This window comes from Muntiacus reevesi, chromosome 15 (assembly GCF_963930625.1).
Source record: "Muntiacus reevesi chromosome 15, mMunRee1.1, whole genome shotgun sequence".
NCBI classification, from domain to species: Eukaryota; Metazoa; Chordata; class Mammalia; order Artiodactyla; family Cervidae; genus Muntiacus; species Muntiacus reevesi.
The window spans coordinates 13,002,951-13,030,379 of record NC_089263.1 but is presented as its reverse complement, the minus strand read 5'-3'; the positions used below and the strand labels follow the sequence as shown (position 1 = coordinate 13,030,379).

Sequence of the window (27,429 nt, the reverse complement as noted above, 5' to 3'; positions counted from 1 at the left end):
GCCACTCTCCTCCCAAGCTTCCTGACTTCAGGTGACCTTGCCGCATTCTGTTTCAAAACACTTCTCGCTCCGGCCGAATTGCAAAGGGCAAACACATTTAATGAAGTTCGAGCTGACCCATTTTTCCTCCAAGCATCCCTTCACATTTCTAGTCATGGCAATGCTTTGTCTCCTCGTGAAGCCTGCCAGCTCATAGTCCTACAGTCAGCAGACCCTTCCTGCCCAAGGGAGGAGTCTTCACAGAGGAAGCTGAGCTGAGCAGATGGAAGCTCCAGGTGTCACCCACACATGCTAGTCAGTCTGTGTCCAGCTGAGCCTTCCAGGTAGGACCCCTGGCATGCGAGTCATCATCTGGAATAATGATGGTGGTCCAAGAGTTTCAAAGGGCTCCCAGGATCCCAGGGAGATGCTGGTGACACTGAACTGTTCCACCTGAGACTCGGAAATGGGCTCAGTGATCTCCAGTGACAGTCTTAGACTCCGGTATCAAGAAGGACCCTTGAAACCAGTTAGTGCAGGCCTCAGAGGGGCTCCTCTCTGCTAAAGATGACTCACACAGGGACAAGATTTGGGGGAAAGCAGATATTGAGGAAGGGCTTCTCTGGTGGCTTGGCGATAAAGAATCTGCTTGCAATGCAGGAGCCACAGGAGATGCAGGTTAAATCCCTGGGTCGGGAAGATCTCCTGGAGGAGGAAATGCAACCCACGCCAGTATTCTTGCCTGGAGAATCCTATGGGTCGAGGACCCTGGTGGGCTACAGTCCATGGGGTCGCAAAGAGTCAGACACAACTGAGCAACTGAGCACGCACACCAATATAGATGAAAGGAATCGGAAGTCTGTCTGTGGCCAGATCAACTTAAGCACTGTCCTGGTTAACTGAGTTATGCAGTGGGCTTCTGAATTCACGGCTACCTCCTCTGAACACTAACTGTGTGCAGGAGCCGTGCTGAAAGCTCCTTGCGCCCTACGCCGTGTCTTCCTCCAACCAACCTGTGTGGAAGGAATTATCAGGAACCCTCTCTGTCAGGTGGAGATGCTGAGGCTCAGGGCCGCTGGGACTCGCTGACATCACAGAGCTGGGGCACTGGGCATCTCAAGGGGTCACACACCGGACCCCACGGTTTTCACCACTGCACAAGCTCGTGACTGAAGAAAGACTGTGACTTCAAATAAGTAAATAAATACCAATTTCTCTGGGAAACACAAATCAAAACCACAATGAGAGACCATTTCATGCCAATTAGGATGGCTATTACAGAAAAGGGGGGCAGGAACCTTCCTTGGTGATCTAGTGATTAGGAATCCACCTGCCAACGCAGGGGACGTGGGTTCGATCTCCAGTCCAGGAAGATCCCAGGCATCACAGAGCAACTCAGCCAGTCCACCTCAACCAGTGATCCCACACTCTGCGGCAAGAGAAGCAACCGCAGTGAGAAGCCCGCACGGCAATGGAGAGCAGCTCCCACTGGCCGCAACTGTCGAGAAAACTTGTGCAAGGCAGCGAAGACCCAGCACAGCTAAAAATAAATACATCTTAAAAAAATAATAATAAAGTGAGGAGCAGGGGGATTTCCCTGGTTCCCTGGCCCTCCATCAGTTAAGACTTCACTGTCACAGTGCAGCAGCTGTGGGTTCAATCCCTGGTCAAGGAGCTAAAATCCTAAATCCCAGCCAAAGAAAACCAGAACACAAACAACAGAAGCAACATTGTAACAAAGTCAATAGAGGTTTTTTTCTTTTTAAGCTGAACCTCCACTAGATTAGTCTTTAAGGAGAGAAAAAAAAAAACAGAAACTAACAACTGTGGTGAGGAGGTAGAGAATTTGGAACCTTTGTGCATTGCTATAAGAATGTTAAGCAGTATAGCCACTGTAGAAAACAGCATGGCTGTTTCTCGAAAAATTAAACAGCATTTTCATTTGATCCAGCAATTCCACTTCTGTGTATACCCTCAAAATAAGGGAAAGAAAGCACTCAGCGATATTTATATACACACAAGCATAGCAGCATTATACACAGTGGCCAAAAGCTAGAAGCAACCCAAGTGTCCACTGATGGATAAATGGATAAACAAATTGTGGTCTACACATATTAATACAATGGAATATTATTAACCCTTAAAAGGGAGGGAAATTCTGAAACCGACTGCAATATGGATGAACCTTGAAGACGATATGCTCAGTGAAATAAGCCAGAAACACAAAGTATAAAGGCTCTATGATTCCACTTACATGAGGTCCCTAGAGTCATCAGATTCATCCAGACAGAAAGCAGAATGGTGGATGCCAGGGGCTGGAGAAGTGGGGAGAGAGAAAGTGGGGTGGATGGGTGCAGAGATTCGGCTTTACAAGATGAAAAGAGATCTGGAGATGGTGATGGTGACTTCACCACACTGTGAATGTGCTTCATACCACCGAACGATACACTTTAAAATGGTTAAAACTGTAGATTTCATGTCCTATGCTTTACCATAATAAAAAAGGCTTTTTGAAAAAGATGCCAATGTTGTTTTGCCGTGTGAATTTTACCACAATTTCTATAACAACGAAGCTCTCCATACTTTAAAAATGTGGGCCTGGGACTTCCCTAGTGGTACAGTGGTTAAGAATCCCCCTTGACATGGGGGAGACGTGGGTTCGATCCCTAGTCCCGGAACTAAGATCCCACAGCTGCAGGGCTACTGCGCCCAGGCCCCGCAACCACTGAGGCTGGTGCTATCCAGTCTTAGCCGTGTCTGGCTCTGCGGCCCCGTGGGCTGCAGCACGCCAGGCTCCTCTGCCCTTCGCACCTCCGGGAGCAGGCTCAGGCTCATGTCCACTGTACCGGTGATGTCATCCAACCATCTTCTCCTCTGAGCCCGCGAGCCACAACAAAGGATCCCGCGTGGCGCGCGCTGCGACGAAGACCCGATGCAGCCTAATTAACCAACTAATTAAAAGTGGGCCACGGGGAGACGTGACCTCTGCTCCCCCAGAGTGCCCGCCCCTGCTCCCCTCCCCCGCCCGCGTCCGTGGCCACCGGGAGGCAGAGGCGCTGCCCCCTCGGGAGCAGCCTGGAAAGCCGCTTCTCGGCTCTTCACAGTCGTCTTCTCCCTTCCTCTCCATCTTCTGCTCACGGCCGACCTGCCGCTTCCACAGGTTTTGAGGGTCTGAGGATGGGCACCAGGGCTGAGAAGTTCGTGCAAAGCTGTGGAAAGGCTTCCTGAAGAGAGTCAAGGTGGCAAGAGTGGGCACAGGGGGGATGCTAGCTCCCCCTGCCTCACGGCACCCCGAGATGCCATCTCTCAGAAATACCCGCCAGCCCCAGGCCACCCCTTCGCACTCGCGTCTTTCCGGTCCCTGAAAGCAAATCCCGTCCCACCTCAGCTCTCTGGCGCCATCTCGTGTTCGTTTTCACACCGCTGCGGGCTGCGCTTAGGCGCTCAGCCGTGTCGGGCCCCTTGCCGCCCCACGGACTGTAGCCCGCCAGGCTCCGCTGTCCATGGGATTCTCCAGGCAAGGATACAGAGTGGGTTGCCATGCCCTCCTCCAGGGGATCTTCCCAACCCAGGGATCGAACACAGGTCTCCCACATTGCAGGTGGATTCTTTACCTTTGTCTGAACCACCAGAGAAGCCCAAGAATACTGGAGTGGGTAGCCTATCCCTTCTCCAGGGCATCTTCCCAACTCAGGAATCGAACTGGGGTCTCCTGCGTTGCAGCTGGATTCTTTACCAGCTGAGCTACTAGGGAAGCTTTAAACAGCTACACAGATTTTTTTTTAACTCTTTTTAAAGAATGAAATATTTTTCTTATTTTCTTTTAAAAAAAAAAAAAGCAGTTTTTATTTTATCCTGGAGTGTAGCCGATTCACAATGTGGTGACAGTTTCAGGTGGGCAGCAGAGGGACTCAGCTGTACACACACATGTAACCAATCTCTTCCAAACTCCCCTATCCCATCTGGGCAGTAACAAAACAGCTTTCTGAATTTTACTGCAGAAGAACCGTATAATATTCTATAATAACAAAACAAACAAGAGTAATATGAAATAATATTCTAGAAGAAAATCACCTTCACTCATTGTTTTAGCAGCAAGCACTCAAAGCCTTTTTATCTTTGAGCATACTCATAAATATTTCAAAGATAACCTTAAATGTAGAAGTTGGTTTTACTCATCCTGCCTTTGACAGAGAAACTACCTGTTAAATAAAAAGGAACGTATATTTTATGTTTAAAGTTTTATCAGAGTCAGAAGAGGAACAGTGTAAGAAGAAGATGTTATAAACCCTCATCTTTACCTGGTGTCTCAGCTCCACACACTCTTCAACGGATGATAGAAGGACTGTCTTGTTCACACAAAGCAAAGCCAGTCCAGGGACACTCCTTAATGACTGACTCTGAACCTACAGATCTATAGGTCTATGCAGTGGGTTATGTTGCTAAAACCAAAACTGATACCTCAGAGGAGGAAGAGGAAGGAAGAGAAATCAGTCATTGGTTAATCTAGTAAAACTGCTTCATCTAGCAAGATCTAACATCACGATGGTAAGCACCTGCTCCTCAGTAGGTTCCTGAGACTTTCTTATTTTGGTGGAATTGCAGACAAAGCTGCCCTCACTTCACAGGGCAATCGAGAAATGAAGGATGCATCTGGGGACTTCCCGGGTGGTCCAGCAGTTAAGAATCCGCCTTGCCAGACGAATGGATAAGGAAGGTTGTGGTACATACACACAATGGAATATTACTCAGCTATAAAAATGAGTGCATTTGAGTCAGTTCTAATGAGGTGGATGAAACAGGAGCCTATTATACAGAGTGAAGTAAGTCAGAAAGAGAAACACCAATACAGTATATTAACACATATATACTGAATTTAGAAAGACAGTAATGACGACCCTATGTGCAAGACAGCAAAAGAGACACAGATGTAAAGAACAGACTTTTGGACTCTGTGGGAGGAGGAGAGGGTGGGATGATTCGAGAGAATAGCGCTGAAACCTGTACATTACCATATGTAAAACAGAGGACCAGTGTAAGTTCGATGCATGAAGCAGGGCACCCAAAGCTGGTGCTCTGGGCCAGCCTAGGACAGGATGGGGAGGGAGGTGGGGGGGGAATTGAGGACAGGGACACATGTACACCTGTAGCTGATTCATGTCGCTGTATGGCAAAAACCAGCACAATACTATAAAGTAGTTAGCTTCCAATTAAAATAAATAATTTTTTTTTAAAAATTCGCCTTGCAATGCAGGGGACAAAGGTTCACTCCCTGGTTGGGGAATTAAAAGCCCACATACTGCACAGTGAGGCCAAAAGAAATAAAACAAAGTTGTTTCTGGCAAACCACACAGGGAAAAAAGCACCGCTTTGGAGTTACAATCCCACCTCGGGTTACTGGTGTCACTGAGAGGGCTTTAAAACATCCGCTCTACTCACAGGAGATGCTAAGCTGCAGGGAGCCTCACACACTTGGACTTTGCTCACGAGATCCAGACCTTTTTCCACTGACCAACTTCACCACGCCTGTGGAGTTCAAACAGAAAAGAGAGGCCAAAGGACCCCGGGAGAGGGAAGGAAGCTGGGGCCTTCCACATTGGCAGCCAAGCCACAGCCAATATATATTTAATGTACAAAAGTAAATCCTTACAATGTGAAGTAAAGAAAGTCTCCAAAGGAAAAAAAACAACACTTCCCCAGCAAAGAGGAAAGCAGACAGAGGCCTCATTTTTTTCTTTCCTTTTATGTACATGTCACATTTGTTATCCCTGCAATAAAAGAAGTCGGGCTTGGAGGTCAGAAGAGCTGCGGTTAACTCTTTACTGACCACGGGATTTTTGCAGAAACTGACGCTTGTGGCCGGTGATTTATTAGGTAAGAGAATACTGAAGCACTCCAGTCAATAAGATTTTTGAGACCCTGATGCAGGGAAAGATTGCGAGCAGGAGGAGAAGGGGGAGACAGAGGAGGAGATGGTTGGATGGCATCATCGACTCAATGGACATGAATTTGAGCAAACTCTGGGAGATAGTGAAGGACAGAGGAGCCTGGCCTGCTGCAGTCCATGAAGTTGCAAAGAGTTGAACACAATGTAGTGACTGAACAGCAATAACAACAAAAGACATGCTAACATGTCTTCGGTCAATAATGTGTTAAGGCCAGCCTGAGTCACTGTCTGTGTGACTTTGGACAGCTTCGGCAGCAGCTCTGGGCCCCAAAGGCCTCATCGTGACCCCAAGGTTAACAACACTGACCTTGGGGGACTGACCTGAACACAAGTGAAGTGCCCCTAAAACAGAGGCTGGCCCAGGCAGGGACTCAACAAATCAAGGTGGCATCTTGATAATGGGGATAATGATGGCCAGCCTACTGCTCCCCTCCTCCTGGACCTCCATCCTCCCAGGCACAAGCCTGCCTCCTTTTCCAACTGGCCGTCATATTAACTTTGTAGCAATGACACTGAAAGTGTTAGTTGCTCAGTCATATCTGACTCTTTGCAACCTCATGGACTGTAGCCTCTGTCCATGGGTTTCTCCAGGCAAGAATACTGGAGTGGGTTGCCATTCTGCTCTCCAGGGGATCTTCCTGACCCAAGGATCAAACCCAGGTCTCCCGCATTGCAGGCAGATTCTTTACCATCTGAGCCACCATTGAGAACTTCCTATGTGCCAGGGGCTGTGCATTAAATTATTTCACTTAATTCTTATGAGGGTACTCATGAGGGTACTTTCTTATGAGGGTACTCATCATAGCTATTGATAATACCCACCTTTTCAGGTAAGGAAGCATGTTCAGAGAGGTTGGTTAATGTATTAGAGTATGCTGCCTGCTGTCACAAATAATCCAACACTTCTGTGAGTTAACATGATGAAGGCCTCCCTCTCCTCCATGTTATTGTGGGCAGAGGGCATGGGATGAGGGACTCACTCTAGCCTTCGTTCAGGGACCCAAGTTCCTTCCACATGGTGACTCCACCAGCTCCTGCACCCATGTCCACCTCTGGCTCCGCTGAATCTAGCTGGTAAGTGAGCAAGAGAGAGTGAGAAAACCCACGGCTCTTACCTACCTCGACGCAAGGGGACACATGGGACTTCTGCGCTCACTCTGCTAGCTACAACTAATTTCTTTGCCCCACCGACATACAGTGGGCTGCAAAATACTGTACTGGTGTTCCGAGGAGGAAGAGAGCAGAGACAGACACCGACAAGCAACAGTAATTTCTAACACGAAGAGCTTGCCCAAAGTCAGACAGTCAATGAGAATGGACGTGAGATGTGACCCCCTCTATCATCTCGGGAACTGCGGCAGTTTTAAAACAGAGCCCCCAGATTCTCTACCATTCCTCCAGTCATGAGTTGGTGTCAGTGCTGAATCTGGGCTATGTTAGTCCCTAGCCAAGAGAATAAAGCAAAAATGACAATGTAACTGTGTCCAGGCCCTCAAGACATCACTTCCTACCTCCTGGGATGCTCACTCTGGGAACCCAGCTGCCATGCTGTAAGGAAGCCCAAACTAGTCTATTCAAGAGACCACACGGAGGGCTTCCCTGGTGGTCCAGGGGTGAGGAGTCCGCCTGCCAGGGCAGGGGACACAGGCTTGATCCCTGGTCCAGGAGGACCCCACATGCCTTGGAGCGACAGACCCACGAGCCACAGCTGCTGAGCCCACGTGCTGCAACGACGGAAGCCCTTGCAGCTAGAGTCTGCGCCCTGCGACGAGAGGCCGCTGCAGTGAGAAGCCAGCGCACTGCAGGGGGGAGCAGCCCCGCGTGCTGCAACTGAAGAAAGCCCGCGTCGAAAAGAGGACCCGGCGCAGTCATAAAAAAGTGAATCAAAGAGATCATTCGGAGAAGTCACTTGTTTTGTGGGAGAGGTCCAGTCACCATCCAGAATCACTGGCCAGATGTGAGTGAAGATGCTGCCATTCTGACTGGTGTGAGGTGGTACCTCACTGCAGCTTTGACTTTGATTTTCTCATAATTAGTGATGCTGAGCATCTTTTCATGTGCCTGTTGGCCATCTGTGTGTCTTCTTTGGAGAAATGGAATACTCCCGAGCCATAAAAAAGAAGGAAATGATGCCACTGATGCAACTAGAGAGGATCACATTAAGTCAGTCAGAAAAAGAAAGGCAAATCCCACGTGATATCACTTGTATGTGGAATCTAAACTCTGACACAAATGAACCTACCTATGAAACAGAAAGATTCACGGATGTAGAGAACAGACTTGAGGTGGCCAAGGGGAAGGGGAGTGGGGGAGGGATAGAGCAGCAGTTTGGGATTAGCAGATACAAACTATTCTATGTACAACGGATAAACACACAGGCCTACTGGGTAGCACCGGATTCCCTGGCGGCCCACCTAGCGGTAAAGAGGCCACCTGCAATGCAGGAGACACAGGCTCAGTCCCTGGGTGGGGAGGATCCCCTGGAGGAGGAAACGGCAACCCACCCCAGTATTCTTCTCTGGGAAATCCCATGGACAGAGGAGCCTGGCGGGCTACAGTCCATGGGGTCACAAAGAGTCAGATGGGACAGAGCGACTGAGCACACACACTGCATCCCACAGGGAACTATATTCAACACCCTGTGATAAGCCGTTATGGGAAAGAGTATGAAAAAGAATATACACATATAGGTATAACTGAATCTCTTCACTTTGTAGCAGAAATTAACACAGCATTGCAAATCAACGTTTTAAATGACCCACCCTCTGCTGCTAATCACTGAGCCCCACTAAGTTCTGTGTACCACTGTCCCTTCACTGCCAGGAAACGATATTTGCTCCACACTCAAGCTGGGTGGCTGTGCAAATCCTAGAGGACCTTGCGGCTGTTCCAGTAGGTCCTTGTTTATTTATTTTATATATACAAGTGTGTATCTGATAATCCCACACTCCTGATTTACCCCTCTCCTTTCCCCTTGGGTAATCACTAACTTGTTTTCTATGCTTGTGGGTTTGTCGCTGTTCTATAAACAAGGTCATTTGTATCACTTTATGGATTACACAGATAAGTGATATCATATTTGTCTTTGTCTGACTTACTCCACTTCCTATGATGATCTCTAGGGCCATGCATGTTGCTGGTTGAATTTTTTTTTAATGAAAATACACAGAAATTCAATTCCACCATAGGTTAACTAGCTATTTGGTGCTAATTCCAGCATTTATATGTTTTATATGTGGAAATACTGCTGAAATCCTAAAATCCGATGATATAAATGAAAATGTACAGTACAATCACTTCTTGGATTTCACATGCTTACACTCTATTGCTTTTTAAATGTTTATTTTTGAAGTGCCAAAATAACTATTTTATCATGTAAAAGCTAAGCAGTGTCCCCAGATGAAGAAAATGTATAAAACTACAGCTTCTGTGGCTGAAAGGGATGAGGCCAGAGTCCAGCTATTCAGCCTCCTCGTCCCTCCCTTCTGATTTCCTGGCTTCTGCTGGAGACCCTGGGGCTCCCTGGGACGCAATCAGTTCAGTTCAGTTCAGTTCAGTCGCTCAGTCTTGTCCAAGTCTTTGCAACCCCATGGACTGCAGCACACCAGGCCTCCCTGTCCACCACCATCTCCTTTATGATGGACTAATTGGATCTCCTTGCAGTCCAAGGGACCCTCAAGAGTCTTCTCCAACACCACAGTTTAAAAGCATCAATTCTTAGGTGCTCAGCTTTCTTTATAATCCAACTCCCACATCCACACATGATTACTGGAAAAGCCATAGTCTTGACTAGACGGACATTTGTTGGCAAAGTAATGTCTCCGCTTTTTAATATGCTATCTAGGTTGGTCATAACTTTTCTTCCAAGGAGTAAGTGTCTTTTAATTCCATGGCTGCAGTCACTATCTGCAGCGATTTTGGAGCCCCCCAAAGTAAAGTCTGACACTGTTTCCACTGTTTCCCCATCTATTTCCCATGAAGTGATGGGGCTGGACGCCATGATCTTAGTTTTCTGAATGTTGAGCTTTAAGCCCACTTTTCCACTCTCCTCTTTCACTTTCATCAAGAGCCTCTTTAGTTCTTCGATTTCTGCCAGAAGGGTGGATGCAATGTTGTTCAGAAATTAATCTGCATTTTCAAGAGTGAACACTAGAGGGCCCACCGTTGAATGTCAGCTGAACTCTCCATTATTCAATTTGTGCCCAGGATGATGAAGATGCCTGTTGCAAACCCCTCTTTTTATTATTTATTTATGGGGGCAGGGGGAAGCTGCTCTGTTCAACAGACAGGATCTTAGTTCCCCGACCAGGGATAGAACCCAGGTCCTCTGCACTGCAAAGCAGAATCTTTTTTTTTTTTTTTAATATTATTTTATTAGTTGGAGGCCAATCACTTTACAACATTTCAGTGGGTTTTGTCATACATTGACATGAATCAGCCATAGAGTTACACGTATTCCCCATCCCGATCCCCCCTCCCACCTCCCTCCCCACCCGACTCCTCAGGGTCCTCCCAGTGCACCAGGCCCGAGCACCTGATTCATGCATCCCACCTGGGCTGGTGGTCCGTTTCACCATAGATAATATACATGCTGTTCTTTCAAAATATCCCACCCTCACATTCTCCCCCAGAGTTCAAAAGTCTGTTCTGTACTTCTGTGTCTCTTTTTCTGTTTTGCATATAGGGTTATCGCCACCATCTATCTAAATTCCGTATATATGTGTTAGTATACTGTAATGTTCTTTATCTTTCTGGCTTACTTCACTCTGTATAATGGGCTCCAGTTTCATCCATCTCATTAGAACTGATTCAAATGAATTCTTTTTAACGGCTGAGTAATATTCCATGGTAAAGGGAACCCTCTTACACTGTTGGTGGGAATGCAAACTAGTACAGCCACTATGGAAAACAGTGTGGAGATTTCTTAAAAAACTGGAAATAGAACTGCCATATGACCCAGCAATACCACTTCTGGGCATACACACTGAGGAATCCAGATCTGAAAGAGACACGTGCACCCCAATGTTCATCGCAGCACTGTTTATAATAGCCAGGACATGGAAGCAACCTAGATGCCCATCAGCAGATGAATGCAAAGCAGAATCTTAACCACTGGATCCCGAGAGAAGTTCCAAGAATATCTAAAGAATCCATTTTCAGAATATAAAGTTTAATTTCTTTTGGAAATAAAGGTCTCCATTGAAAAACATTGGAAAACAAAAGTAGAATGCCTGGGAAAATTAAATATTTGAGTAAAACCATCCTTCGTGAGATCAGACTTCTGCAAACCTCAAACCAGAAAACAGCTAAAAATATATATATTCAATGAGAAAGCAATACACATGGGCCTTTCTGAGGTATAAAACATGCACAAGCTCAGAGAATAATTTTTTTTAAACATAATAAAATAATTATATTAAGTCTTCAAACACTATCTCATTAAGCCTAAATTAACTTAAAGGTCAACAATGCATAATCTATGTAGGCATAAAATGTATTATGTCAATGATTAAACTGTTATCTCCTTTTTCTTATCTCTATCCTATTAACTCTATAAACACTAGAACCTGATATATTTTATGTGATACAAACAAATTTAAAAAATATCAGATTTTCCTAAGGTTATTTCTGATAAAAAAATAATAATAATAATAACCCAAACTCCACAGACATCTAATTCACTGATGTTTTATCACATTCCACAGTGTGTGTCACAGAAGATCAGCATTGTAAGAAAAGCGTTGTAGGGAAGACTCTATAGGAATAAAGAGAAATAGTCCAAGATAAAACATACCAGTTTCATAATAGCTGGGAACTACCCTAGACATGTTTTCAGTATTAAGGAGCTGAGCCTATGTGAGTCCCAGGGGAAAAAAATTCACTTAGTATTCATCTATGCCAGGTCCCAGGAATATAGATGTGAACAAAACACCAAAAATCCCTACCTACATGGAACTTACATCCTCGTGAAGGTAGACAATTAATTATTAAGTTGACTGCAAGCACGATGAAGATAAAGTAAATTAGGGGAGATGGTAAAAAGAGTGAAGGGCTTCGCTGATGGTTAAGACTCTGTGCTCCCAATGCAGGGGGCCTGGGTTCGATCCCTGGTCAGGGAAATGCTGACCACGTGCTATCATTAAGAGTCTGCATGCCACAACTAAAGATCCCATGTGCTGCAACTAAGACCTGGTGCAGCCAAAAAATTAAGTATCTTTTTTTAAAAGACTGTGAGAGTAGGTAGGGGTGTTGGGATTCACAAGTTTAAATTGGGTGGGAGAAACCTATTCCAGAAAGAGAGAACAGAAATGGAAACAGCCCCGAGGCAAGTGCAAGGAGTATGAAGAGGATCAGTTTGGCAAGAACAGAGTGATTAAAATGGAAAATCATGGGGACACCAAGTCAGAGAGATAAGACAGAGTTGGGGTGGGGGATACAATGAGGGCAGTGCAGCTGACTGCAAGGATTGGGGCTTTATTCTGAGGGAGATGGGCTGCCAGTGGCTGGCTTATAAGGAAAAAAATAGCCTCGTCAGATTTAATGTTCTAATAGGATGACTTATTGAGGTGAAACAGGCTATAGGAGCAAGGGTACAAGAAAGTATATTTCAAAATAGAGGCAAGAAACAATAGTGGCTCAGTAATAGCATGGTAACTCAGCATGATTTTAGACTATTCCTCCTGATGGTCACAATTATAAGCTCTGGGTGTTAATAAATACAGTTGTTTGAAGACACTTGTGGAATGACCAGAAGCAGACAGAAAAAGATTTAACGTTTGGAAAAAAGGGAATCACATGAAGTGAGGTCCACGTGCATATGGCTCCTGCCTTTGCTGACTCCCCAGTCTGTCTGGCATGGCAGGCAGAGTCAGGCAGAGCCTGGAGATTTGTTGGTCCGTGGAATCATAGGAGAAGTTCAAGGGCTGCAAAAGCAACTGGTTAGTGAATGGAAGAACTCACAGAATTCCACAAAATGGAGGAAGCCACAGAGGAGGCACACTCAAACTCTCCATTGAAACCCTTTACAAATTATTGGCTGACCCCAGAACTGCACATGTGTAGGGCAAGACTACAAAGAGCCCAAGAGGAAAACACCTGGAAGAACTAAAGAGCTGAGCTGATTTTTCAGCACATGCCCACTACAGGGAAAACAGCTTGTAGATCACGTCCTCCCAAGATAGAAGAGCTTTTCATCAAAACTTCACAAAGACCACATGTAGGAATAAAGACCACCTCCCAGGACAAAGGTATTCACTTGAAAAGCAATGGTAAAACTAAAACAGACCTGCCCTAACAAGTGCAAAATCAACCCTCCACAAGATTATGGTGATGTAAAGTAGTTTCATTGCTTGGCTGGATGAAGCACAAACTGGAATCAAGACTGCCAACAGAAATATCAATAACCTCAGATATGCAGATGACACCACCCTTATGGCAGAAAATGAAGAGCAACTGAAGAGCCTCTTGATGAAAGTGAAAGAGGAGAGTGAAAAAGCCGACTTAAAACTCAACATTCAAAACACTTAAGATCATGGCATCTGGTCCCATCACTTCATGGCAAATAGATGTGGAAACAATGGAAACCCTGACAGACTTCATTTTCTTGGGCTCCAAAATCACTGTAGATGGTGGCTGCAGTCATGAAATTAAAAGACACTTGCTCCTTGGAAGAAAAGCTATGACTAACCTAGATAGTATATTCAAAAGCAGAGACATTACTTTGCGACAAAGGTCCGTCTAGTCAAAGCTATACTTTTTCCAGTAGTCATGTATGTATGTGAGAGTTGAACCATAAAGAAGGCTGAGTGCCAAAGAATTGATGCTTTTGAACTGTGGTGTTGGAGAAGACTCTTGAGGGTCCCTTGGACTGCAAGGAGATCAACCCAGTCAATCCTAAAGGAAATCAACCCTGAATATTCATTAGAAGGAATGATGCTGAAGCTGAAGCTCCAATACCTTGGCCAACTGATGCAAAGAGCCGACTCATTAGAAAAGACCCTGATGCTGAGAGAGATAGAAGGCAGGAGGAGAAGAGGACTAGAGGAGATGGTTGGATGGCATCACCGACTCTGGACATGAGTTTGAGTAAACTCCAGGAATTGGTGATAGACAGGGAGGCCTGGTGTGCTGCGGTCCATGGGGTCACAAAGAGTTGGATATGACTGAGTGACTGAACAACAACAACAAAGTAATTTCACTACCTTCTAAAACAAAATTCAACATTCTCCAAAGGTAGAAGACAGGTTTGAGATTCTCTACAGTACATCCCCCACAAAGTCCAGTATCAATGAGAAAAACTATTAGGTGAAAACAAAAGAAAATGAGACATAATAATAAGATAAATAATAAAAATAGAGATCTAATTAAATCTAAATAAGAAACTAATTCCAAGATGACTCAGAAGTTGGCATTAGTAGTCAAGAATTTTAAATTAGCTACTATAAGGGTTCCTGGTGGTCCAGTGGTTAGGATTTGGCAGTTTCACTGCCATGACGAAGGTTCAATCCCTTCCCAGGTGGCACTAACAGTAAATAACCTGCCTGCCAACGTGGGAGACAGAAGAGACACGTTTGATCCCTGGGTCAGGGAGATTCTCTGGAGGAGAGAATGGCAACCCACTCCAGTATTCTTACTTGGACAATTCCACGGACAGAGGAGCCTGGCGGGCCACAGTCCACAGGGTTGCAAAGACCCAGACACAACTAAAGCAACTTAGTACACATGCACATAAATATGTTCAAAGACTTAAAGAACAATATGATCATAATGAATGAACAAATTAAAATATGAGCAAAGAAATGGAAAATCTAAAAAGCAACCAAATGAAAATTCTAGAACCGAAAAATGCAAAATCTGCAATTGAAAAAAACAGAAACCACTGAATAGTTTACGTGTAGACTGGCTGTAACAGAAGGAATCATCGTGATCCTGAAAATCGGTGGACAGAAATCATACAAGCCGCAGTTTGAGAGTATTCACCGAGTTCCCAGAATAATCAATCAAAGCGATTCATACAGAACCAGTGGAGAATTTAATCGTCATGCCCATTCCTAGTCTAAAGAAGCGAAGGGGTGTGGTATCAGAACCCAGAGAGAGTTGCAGAAGAAATGCCAGCACTCTCCTGCCCCTGATCTCTTCCCACACCTTCCAGTGGCCCCACCAAGCAGAAGCTCAGGGGAACGGGAGTCAGTTGGTTCCATGTGCAAAAACCCCAGGGCCGAAGCAGGCTGAGGAAAACGGAGACTGGATCTAGAGGGAAAACAGGGAATATCTAGATCACACACCTAAATATATCCCAGTAAGCAATTTAAAAGACAAAGGAGGACTTCCCTGGTGGTCTAGTGGCTAAGAATCCAGCTGCCAATGCAGGGGACAGTAGTTCAATCCCTGGTCCAGGAAGATCCCACCTGCCACAGGCAACTAAGTCTGTGCGCCACAACTATTGATCACTCGCTCTAGAGTCCTCGAGCCACAACTCCTGAAGCCCACGAGCCCTGGAGCTCGTGCTCTGCAACAAGAGAAGCCACCGCAATGAGAAGCCCAAGCACTGCAACTAGAGAGCCGCCCCCTGCTTGCCACAACTAGAGAAAAGTCTGCTCACAGCAACAGGGACTCAGTACAGCCAAAAAAAAAAATTAATTAATTTTAAAACAATAAATAAAAGACAAAGAAAAAAAAAACACTCCAGCATAAATCCTAGGTCACTTACAAAGGAATAAAACTCACACTGCCCAGAGTTCCTGAAGCAATAGCAAGAAGTCCCAAAAGACAATACAGTAATATCTACTCAATTTTGAGCAGCAAGGTTGCAAACATTTTTCAACCTAGTCAAAAGGTTTTTCATGTGTAAAGGCAACAGAAAGTTATTCTCAGATGTCTAAGGATTAGAAAACATATCCTGCATGTTGTTTTGTGAATTACTTGGCCAGCTAAATATATATAGTATATATACTAAGGCCAGCTGAAAGAAAAGTCAAAATTAAGAACTCAGAAACAGAAAATTTGTGGTATAAAATAATTTCTGTAATGATTCAACTTATGCGAGGAAGGGCTTATGCATTAAAATTATCTTTTTCTTTTTTAATTTACAGTTGAACAACATAAGACAGATGATGGATGCATCAAATCCACAGCCTGCTCCTAGGATGGGAGGGAAGAGTGAGAGGCTTGGAATCTGCACGGAGACAGAAGTTTGAAGAAATGGTCCAATGTTATGTAGGCACTGGACTCATGGATCTTCCTTGCCTCAGCTGGGCACCAGACTCACCGACCCCATTAGATGATGTCCCATGGATGGAATCTGGAGCTTGGGGCAAGGCTTGGCCCTTAAGCTTTACTCAAGTGTTTCCATTCTGGATCTGATCTTCCCCCACTGCTATATTCTTCACACTGCAAAACATACACTATCTCCCATATTTGATTTCCTGAAACAATTATCATATTGTCTTTCCCCACAACTTTCTAACAATGGCTAAGCTTCTCAGAGGATTGAGACACAGTGCAAAGAATCACTGAATAATATTCACAAAAACCTAGTGCTAATAAGGAATCACATAATAGCTAATTTCATTGTAAAGTAACTTGAGAAATGATTTTTCTCATTGAGTGAAGGAAAAAATCTGGTAGAATATATGTCAGACCAGTAACAAAGATTATTTCTAGGGGTGGATTACAGCCAATTTGGACTTTCCACATTAACAACTGCAATTCTATAATTTTTCTAATGTTTTACACCAATCATGTTATATACTTAAACTAGAAAAGTGTTTAAAGAAATAATTTTAAAATAAAATAAAGTTCCCTGTGCGGTACAGTATTTTTAATCATTTCAGTCATGTCCCACTCTTTGCAACCCCATGAACTATAGCCCCCAGGCTCCTCTGTTCATGGGATTCTCCAGGCAAGACTACTGGAGTGGGTAGCCATCCCCCTGTCTTTTCTTATGATGTCTTTGTCTCATTTTAGAATCACAGAAAGAACCTTAATAATTTCCCCTATTCCCTTGGGAATGCCTTCCACTCAGTGAAACGGGCTTCCCCAGTGGCTCAGATGGTAAAGAATCCACCTGCAATGCAGGAAACCTGGGTTCAATCCCTGGATTGGGAAGATCCCCTGGAGAAGGGAAAGGCAACCTACTCCAGTATTCTGGCCTGGAGAACTCCATGGACAGAGGAGCCTGGTGGGCTACAGTCCATGGGATCACAAAGAGTCAGACATGACTGAGTGACTTGAAAAAAAAGAAAAGAGTTCACCAGTGAAGCCTTCGGAACCTTCAATGCCTGGCCTCTCTTTGTGGAAGTTCTCTGGTTATTAATCTCTTCACTTGTTATAGGTCTATTCAGACTTTCTACTTCTTGTCAGTTTTCGTGGCTTTTATCTTTCTAAGAATTTTCCCAAATCATCTAGCTTATCTAATTTATAGGGATACAATTGTTCATAGTACCTCCTTTCAGATTCACTTTTTATTTCTGTAAGATCACTCACAATGTGTCCTCTTTCATTCCTGATTCTAGTAATTTGAGCTCTTTTTTTTTTTTGATCAATCTAGCTACAGGTTTGTGAATTTTATAATTATATTAATGAGATTAGAAATCAAAATGTTCACTATATGGGAAACAGGCACAAGGATAAAACCTAAGAAGTTATGTAAAAGCCTCAGAATGATCCATTTGGACTGTATTAACACATTATTCATTTTTATTTTGCCACTGAAAAGGTTTAGGAACAACGAAAAAGCCTGAACAGTAGTACAGAGTATGGTACCTCTCAGACTGTGGCATCTAATAACCATTCCCCACAAAGGTAACTAGAGATCATCCAAACACTCCCGGTTCTAGGTCTGAGGCAGGACTGTCAGAGACAGCTGTGCAGAAAGCAGGGAGGCTATCTAAGAAAAATGGGGCCATTTCAAAATGACACAAAAGCCAACTTAAAGGAGCCTCATTGGCTATAGATGGTACAATGTGAATATCAAAGGCATCAGGGCTTTACATGAATAAACTCAGTTGATCCTTACATCAACCCTGTGAGTTATCTCCAGACTAGAGTCAGAGAAACTGAGACACAGAAAGAGGTTAAAAGTCACTTGGCCCCGCGACCCACAACTACTGAGCCCAAGTCCGCAAGTACTGAAGCCTGCCCCCAGGCTGCCGAGCTCCGCGACAAGCGAAGCCAGGGACCCGCGCAGTGCTCCACCAGTTAAGAATCTGCCTGTCAGCGCAGGGGGCACGGGTCTGATCCCTGCTCCGGGAAGATCCCACGGGCCGCAGAGCAACCGAGCCGTGTACCGCGACCACTGGAGCCCGCCTGCGCTCTCGAGGCCGGGCTCCAGGAGAAAAGCCGCTGCAGTGAGAAGCCGAGCTCCGCAGCTCGAAGGCAGACCCCACTAGCTGCAACCAGAGAAAGCCCACATGCAGCGACAAAGACCCAGCGCGGCCAAAAATATAAATAAAGAATAAATAAATAAAAATTAAAAAAAAAACAAAACAGAGAAGCCACTGCAATGAGAAGCCCGCACACCACAACTAGAGAGTCGCCGACTCTCTGTAACTGCAGAAAAGGCCCACTTGAAGCAATGAAGACCCAGCACAGCCAAAATATATCATATATATATATATATATGTTTAAGAAAATATCATATATATATATATATGTTTAAGAAAAAAAGGATTACTGTTTAAAAAAACAAAAGGTCACTTGGCCCCTTTCTCACTGTTAGGAAGTGGTGGACCTGAGCACAAACCCAGGTCCCCAACCTCAGAATGTGTACCTAACTCCCATTTTTATCTGCCTGTCAACAGTTATTTTATCATCAGAAAAACAAAGTGCTGTTTTTAAACACTCTTATCATACATTTACTCTGTAAGTTTTCTAGAGTTGAAATTAAGAAACTGGCACTGACATTTTAGCTTTCAAACTTGGCTCTTCGGGTGAAATGCCTCAGACTAATAGCAGAGGCGGAGCATTCTTGAAGATCACGGCTTTCACAGTCTTTGGCTTGGTAGGCAGAGCTGGGCTCCTGCTCCGAAGTGCCGTCTGGAGGTTGCCCAGTTCTGTGCTGGAGGCTTTTAAACAGATAGATACATCAAGTGTCAGATATTCAATCCATGGCAGCTCTTATTAATATGAAAATCCCATTTGCAAAGGGCTTTTTCTACCCCATTGAATTGGCCCAGTACCGTAATCCTGTTGAAAACAAAGACCTGTCTCCAGAAGCCCAGGAGGAGCTGCATGTTATTTGCATAGATTTGCATATCAATTCATAGCTGATGGAACTACTCATTAAGGGCTGGATTATCTGGGGCTACTGAAATCCTAGGAGGCAAATATTTTTCAACTAATCAATTCAGTAGATTAGAAGTCTCCTCTCTTTCCCCACTACGAACCTCTCACCTCCAAAAAACAATAGTAGGTCTTCATCCAAACCCAGGTTTTCCATGGAAATTCTATGGGGGTCGGGAGCTGGATGGTCACTGGATGAGGATTCTGAAGGAAGGAAGCAAGAAACACACTCCAGGCCAGGAGTCAGTTCAGATCCAAAGTTAGCATCCCTCTCTGAGATGCAGAGCCTGCAAAGGAACCTAGACCAAGAGCAGGAGCCCCAGGCTTCTCCACACGATCTCTTTTCTCTGGTCCCCCTCTCAACTGCCTTCTCTGAATCCCCTCTGCCTGCATCTAAAATTCCTTTAGTTCCACCCTTCCTCTCCCTTACATCCTTCCCCTCATCTTCAGCGTCCCCCACTGGCCTCAAGAATTAAGGAGGGGAGGCTTAGTTCTCTACCTTCTTTCCTCTGAAAGAGTTATTGAAAGATAGCATCTGTGGCTAATTTAGGATACAAATTTAATTCTTTTTGGTTCACATCTTATTTGACATAGAAATTTTTGATTCAGTAATTACTCATGAATAAAAAGAAAAGTTAGGAATATAATAGATATTACTTTCAAGAAGTACGTGAAGAGCCTGATTTGAAGAGCCGACTCATTGGAAAAGAGCCTGATGCTGGGAAACATTAAAGGCAGGAGGAGAAGGGGCTACAGAGGATGAGATGGTTGGATGGCATCACCAACTCAATGGACATGAGTTTGAGCAAACTCTGGGAGTTGGTGATGAATAGGGAAGCCTGGCATACTGCAGTTCATAGGGTTGCAAAGAGTCGAACATGACTTAGCAGCAACTGAACAAAAACAACTTTTGAGAAAATAGCTAATGCTAATCATGAATATTAAAATCTAAGTGGCTGGGATCATATTGAATCTGCACAGCAAATCACAGATATTGGACATCTTGACACTATTGCCTGGCACTATACTGCACAGAATAATCAAGAAATGTCATCTGGGTTACCAAGTATTGCATAAAAAACTACTGTATTGGACTTCCCTGGTGGTCCAGTGGTTAAGAATCTGCCTGCCAATGCAGGGGACATAGGTTCAATCCCTGGTCCAGGAAGATCCCCCATGCCAAGGAGCAATTAAGCCTGCAATGCCACAACTACTAAAGTCTACACATTTAGAGCCTGTGCTCCACGAAAGAAGCCACTGCAATGAGAAGCCCGAACACCACCACAAAGACCTGGTGAAGCCAAATAAATAACTACTCCATGACTTAACTGGCATAAAATGAGCATTCTGCTTGCACCAGATTCTGTGAGTTGGCAACTCAGAGAGGGCTCTGCTGGTGGCTTTTCTGCTCCATACAGCATCTCCAAGGATCATCCACTCAGCTGAATTCAGCTGGGTCTGAACTGAAGGGGAGTTTTCAAGGCTTCACTCCTCTGCGTTTTTTCATGTGGTCCCGCTCTTTTCACACAGTTAGCTTGGGCTTCCTCACAGCGTGGTGGTCTCAAGGTATTCAGACTTTTCATAGTTTGATTCAAAAGGCGGCATTCTGAATGAGGCTTCAAAAGAAAGCATTCCAACAGTGACGACAGGAGTGGCCAATCTCTGAAGGCCTCGTCTCAGAAGTTACACAGCACCACTTTCATTGCTTTCAGTTGGTCAAAATGAGTCCCAAAGCCAGCACAGATTCAAAGAGCAGGGAAATAGGCTCTACCTGTTGATGGGAGAGCAGCAAAGAATGCGCATCCATCTTTTTAATCCATCTCACCGTTACTTGGCAGTGGTGTCCACATCTATGTTTGAACTGTGTGACTATCTTCTAAACCTTTTCCCATGGCCCTGGGAGTTCTCTCAAACCAGAGATCATAGGCCTTTCTGAAACACTGACTTAAACATGTCATCCTCTCTCTCTCTAAAATTCCTCTAGGATCCCACCGACTTGGGGAGAGAAAAGCCTTTCATAAATTGTTGTGCTCTACAGACAAACAAGTGGGCTTCCCTGGTGGCTGAGCAGTAAAGAATCTACCTGTCAATGCAGGGGAGGTGGGTTCGATCCCCGGGTGGAGAAGATCCCCTGGAGAAGGAAAGATTGACCCACGCCATTATTTGTAGTTGTTGTTCAGTAACTCGGTCAGGTCCAACTCTACAACGCCACAGACTGTAGCCCACCAGGCTCCTCTGTCCATGGGATTTCTCAGGCAAGAATACTGGAGTGGGTAACCATTTCCTTCTTCAGGGGATCTTCCCGACACAGGGATCGAAGTTGAGTCTCCTGCTTGGCAGGTGGATTCCTTACCACTGAGCCCCCCGGGGTATTCTTGCCTGGAAAACCCCATGGACAGAGAAGGATGGCGTGCTTCAGTCCATGGGGTTGCAGAGTCAGATACAACTTAGTGAGTAAAGAGCAACAGCGGCCTCACACACACATGCACACCTATTTCCTCCCACAGACAACTCTCACACAAGCAAGCACACAATACACACAGTCAATCACGTACATGCTGGTGACTGCCGACTGCCCAGAAGGACCACCAGAACAGCGTGGGCATCACACAGCCATGACCTTTTCCTCACCGCAGTCTCAGACAGCCTCTCCAGCCAGACCAACCCCAGGAAGGTCTCAGAAGGGGGAGGCCAGGGCTGATACCTGCACGGTTTTGGTGTCTGAGCTCAAGTGGTTCAAGACCGAGCAGAGGGACTTCCCTGATGGTCCAGTGGCTAAGACTCTGCACTCCCAATGCAGGGGGCCTGGGTTCGATCCCTAGTCAGGGAGCTAGATCCCACATTCTGCAACTAAAGATCCTGCTTGCCGCAACTAAGAAAAAAGAAAAATGCCACATGCTGTAACAAAGATCAAAAGTCCTGGGTCCATCCTGCAACAAAAAGTTGGTGCAGTCAAATAAGTAAACAAATAACTAATAAAAATGTTTTTTAAAAAAAAGACTGGGCAGAGTTCATGAAGTTACAGTTTAGGACTGGTGGCCATAGGAAGGCAAGGGCCCTAGAGCAAGTGTCAGTTAATAAACAGCTGTTAGGCTAGCGGTTGTTTTGCCCAGCTGAGCAGCCAATTGTTCTGAAACTGGGGCTATGTGCCCCAGTGCACAAGCGCTTATTTGAATAAACTGGTTTTCAGGAACTTCCAAGGTAAACAGTGAGATATTGAAAGGTTTACAGTGTTTTCTTCCTGGGTAAGAACTTTCTGGAATACACAGCCATCTTGTTGACACAGCTGGTTTCTGTCTTTCACCCTGAGCGCTCACCCACGTGCATCTCAGGCCCGAGCACACAGTCGGATGCTGAGTGGTCCTGCTCTTCTTCTAGCTTTGCATTTTCACATCCTCACGCTCTTTCCTAGCAAAGTTTATTTTCTCTCTTCATAAGTGTCATGTGTGCTCATCACCGGAAAGTTTGAAAAGAAAAAATGGCTAGAAGAAGTCATAGTGTACACACAGGGGTTAATGGTCAGAGATGCAGCTGTATCAGTGTTCTAGGGCTGCCGGTAACAAATTGCACGACCTGGGGGACTTAAATGTATTCTCTCACAGTTCTGGAGGCCAAAAGTCTGAAATCAAGGTGTTGGCAGAGTTCTAAGAGAATTTGTTCTCTGCTTCTCTTGCAGCTTCCGGTGGATCCCAGAAACCCTTGGCAGTCCTTGGGTGGGGCTGTGTTAACTCCAGTCTCTGCCTCCACAAAAGCCTGGCCTTTTCTCCATGTGTCTCTGTGTAGATATCTCCTCTTCTTACAACACCAATCCCTGGATTTATGCCCCACCTTAAATCCATGATAATCTAATCTCCTTAACTCAGTTACATTTGAAAAAACTCTTAGTATATCCAAGTGAAGTGGACAATATTCCAAAGTTCCGGTGGACGTGAGTTTTGGGAGGCCACTATTCATCCACTCTGTGGGTATAAGAGCCCTACATTTTCACCTACCTTATCAGGAAGCCCGCAGATACTGTCTAAAATCAATAAACCAAGAAATGGCGACCCAAGCATGATATTGCAATGAGGGATGGGAAGAATTAAAGGCTTGAACAGTGCTCCTAAGGAGAGGAGGGAGAACTTGGAGGGGGATCACTCTTCACACTTTTGCTTCCCAGTACTTCTCTTTTTTTTTTGGCTGCGCTGGGTCTTGTTGCCGGGACGGCTCGGTAGCTGCGGTGCACAGGCTCAGCTGCTCTGCAGCCCCTGAGATCTTCCCGGACCGGGATTGAAACCGTGGCTCCTGCACCAGCAGGCGGACCCCCTGTTTTAGCCAGCAGACCTCCAGGGAAGTCCTTTCCAGTGCTTCTTGATCCTAATTGATCAAATTAATTTTGGGGGAAAATCCAAAACTAAAAAGAAAATGTGCTTTTTCACCCATGTGCTTTTTCTTCCTTATGCTTTTCCACACTTATTTAGAAAAAAAAAATTTTTTTATTTCCAAATGAATGAAAATTCTTTTTACCCTGTGGTATTATTATAATAATTATAGTTAGCATGTTGGTATATATATACCCTCTCCAAATTTTCTAGGTTGCTCAGACTATGCAATAGTGAAAGCAGGTTAGTTCGACCTCACTTCATAATTAAACATATCTCCATATGACCTTTGTATTTAAATGAACATTACTTTTATGGCTATGCAAAATCCATTATTTACTTCAAATTAGTCCCTATTTTTTCACATTATTAATAACAGTGAAATATATATATCTTTGAGCAGTTTTTTGTTGTATTCAGATGACTTCCTTGAAATATATTCCAATTTCTAGAAACTTCTATTACAGGGGCATGGTTGTTTTGACAATTTTGGATATATTTGCCAAAGTATTAATACATTTTAGGGGATAAAGAGTTAACACCGTGTCCTACAACAGCTCACATAAAATACTGGTCTTTCTTCTTACCTTCTCTTCTCAGTGAAAGCCTGTATCCTAGGATTTTAATTAATTTATTTATTTTTAATTGAAGGATAACGGCCTTCCGGTGCTGTGTTGGTGTCTACCAAACATCAACATGAATCAGTCACAGACTCACCCATGTCCTCCACCTGAACACCCTGTATTATAGGGTATCGAGTCGCTGGTCTGCTGCCCCCCTTTTACCTACAAGCCCAAAGTAGAGGACTCTGAGATTACCCTCAGGGCTTGCTAAAAAGTAGACAAACTGTCCCTCAATGCTCACCTCCAGCCGGCCAATAGAGGGAGAAAACCGAAGTCCTTTTGACTGATTCCCAGCCATTTTTTGGTTTTGGTTTCCTTCTGTTCGATTTTTTGGCCACTTTTTTACTTTCTGTCATTACAAGATGCTCCAGGATCATCTTATAGTCTCCCTACTGCAATCCTAAAGTCAATGGCATTTCCAAGGGACCCTTCAGTTCAGTTAAGTTCAGTCGCTCACTTGTGTCCGACTCTTTGCGACCCCATGAACCGCAGCACGCCAGGTCTCCCTGTCCATCACCAACTCCCGGAGTCCACCCAAACCCATGTCCATCGAGTTGGTGATGCTATCCAACCATCTCATCCTCTGTCATCCTCTTCTCCTTCTGCCCTCAATCTTTTCCAGCATCTGGGTCTTTCCAAATGAGTCAGCTCTTCGCATCAGGTGGCCAAAGTATTGGAGTTTCAGCTTTGTGTTCAGTGAACACCCAGGACTGATCTCTCTTAGGATGGACTGGTTGGATCTCCTCGCAGTCCAAGGGACTCTCAAGAGTCTTCTCCAACACCACAGTTCAAAAGCATCAATTCTTTGGTGTTCAGCTTTCTTTATAGTCCAAGTCTCATATCCATACATGACCACTGGAAAAACCATAGCATTGACTAGGCAGACCTTTGTTGGCAAAGTAATGTCTCTGCTTTTTAATATGCTGTCTAGGTTGGTCATAACTTTCCTTCCAAGGAGTAAGCATCTTTTAATTTCATGGCTGCAATCACCATCTGCAGTGATTTTGGAGCCCAGAAAAATAAAGTCAGTCACTGTTTCCACTCTCTCCCCATTTATTTGCCCTAGTCACTTTTACTGTGGAGTGGAATTTAGAAACTAAGATGCAGGCTTTGAGGGTGCTCTTTGTTACTGGGGTGTCACTCCTTCAGGCCCTCTCAGCAGAAAGAGCTAGGAAATATGTGTATCCATGCCACCTTTTGTCATTAAACCAGTTTATGGGGTTTTTTGCTTTCCACTGCCAAACTTTGGGTGCTGAGGAAAACATTGGAGCTAGAACCATCCTGAATTATCTCTATGCAAGAAAGCAATTTGCTAGGGAAAAAAAGGAACTCCAACAATTTTTTGTTGCATGCACTACTGGGGTAGGTTTGCTAGATAAAATACAAGTCCCGCAGTTGAAGTGGCATTTTGGATAAATGACAAATACATTTTTAGTGTAAGCATGTCCCCTGCCAAGATTCTTTATCTGAAATTCCAATGTGCCTGGAGTCTTGTATTTTTATCGGTCAATTCTGGCAACTGCACAGTGGGGGGAAAAGTTGAAGTGGGGGTTATAAGAACTTGGCTAGAGGAAGCATTAGCACATCAGAGAGGAACAAAGACCAACCTTTGTACCTGATCCCAACAGAGCCTGTCAGATAAAGGGCGTCATCAGCCAAGAAAAATCTATAAACCACACCAAGGTCAATAAACTTGGTACACGTAGGTGTCCTTCAAAAGGCAGCTCAAATGTCACATCCTCTTTGAAGCTTCTTTAACTCTGCCCCATGCCAAACAAACTGTGACTTGGCTGTGCCCTCCAAAGCCCCATGCCCATGGTCCTATAGAGGCCTGAGCAATCTAAAGAAGAGGCAGGCATTGTTCTTGAACCATCCAGGCTGTTGCTCTGCACATCTCTGAGCTCGCTATGTACACAGGTTTCACTCTGTCCATCTCTGCAGAAGCAGTGTCTACCATAGCTCCAGAAAGTCTGCAGAGGCCCTATCAACATTTCCTCAAAGGACAAGTGAACAAACGAACGATCACTCCCATTTTAGAGATGGAGGAAACAAGACCCAGATTAATTCAATTCAAGTCCACACTTAAATTTTTAAGTTGTGTGTGTGTGTGTGTGTGTGTGTGTGTGTGTGTGTGTGTGTGTGTGTGTGTGTGTGTGCGCGCGCGCGCGCATTTCTATTTTAATGAGTCCACTGTGAACAAGAATGATAAATGATGCTTCAGAAGCTGGAGTGGAGGACCCTGACTATTCTGCTGGGCAGAGACGTCTGCTATGAAGGATACAGCCCCGCCCTTCCTAGCCTGGGGCCAGCATGGCATGGAAGGTGGCAGGCCAACAGCTGCCTTTTGGACTGAAGTCAAGAGCTCCACGTTTCATTCCGACTCTGACCTTGGACAAATCACTTTGCCTCGGTTTTCTCCTCTGCAAACTGCCAGGAATGATCTAAACTAAGCAATCTCTCCAGTGCTTTGAGCTGGTTTCTCTGTCCACTCATCAACTAGGATTTGTTGAGCCCCTTCTGTGGTACCCTTCTTGAAGGAAAGTTACATGGCTCAAAATAGCCTGGAGTTAAAACTCCCCTCCAGGTCCTCCCCACTATTCTAGGCAAAACAAAGAACTCTCTCACCCAAAGAAAAAAATGGACATTAAGGCTGATTACACCCAGCTCCCTGCCGGTCCAGCCTCTGGCCGATCTCCAGAATTCCTTGCCCCAGCAGTTTAACTACGCTGAACAACCTTGGAGAACAGGCCCCCTTAAGACAGTAGCTTTCCACACACATGCCTGTATATACGTACTCTTTTCTTGGGTTAGGGCAGCAGCTCGCTAATCTGACTGCCGCCCCTTCTCGCCTCATTAAAGGTGATCTGTTCCTGTAAAGTGGCGGTCTTCTTCTTTTTCCAAACCTCACCTTCTCTAACTCCCTTACCCTACCCTTCTGAGGGTACAAATTGAAATACGATCGCTGTCCTCAGGGAGCTGGAGAGACAGAGAAGTGAAACTAACTGGGCTGAGTATGGTTGGTACCGTGGTATTAAAAGCAGTGCCCTCCACTTACCTGGCGTGCACACTCACCAAGTGCCAGCCACAGTGCCAATTCTCACTGCTGCCTTGTGACTGGGTGTCATTTTAATCCCCATGTAGGGAGGCAGCATGACTCGCTCAAGATCACTTAGCTAGCTGTGCTAGAGCTGCCACTGAAACTCAGGTTTGTCTGACTCAGAAAACCAGCACTCACAAC

At 44.9% G+C, this 27,429-nt stretch overlaps 1 non-coding gene across 1 annotated transcript; it reads left to right on the top strand.

Annotated features, from left to right (window-relative positions):
• The first annotated feature begins 21,964 nt into the window (after window positions 1-21,964).
• TRNAG-CCC (transfer RNA glycine (anticodon CCC)) lies at window positions 21,965-22,037 on the top strand. Its single transcript has one exon. It is a non-coding gene; the product is annotated as a tRNA-Gly (tRNA).
• The last annotated feature ends 5,392 nt before the right edge of the window (window positions 22,038-27,429 follow it).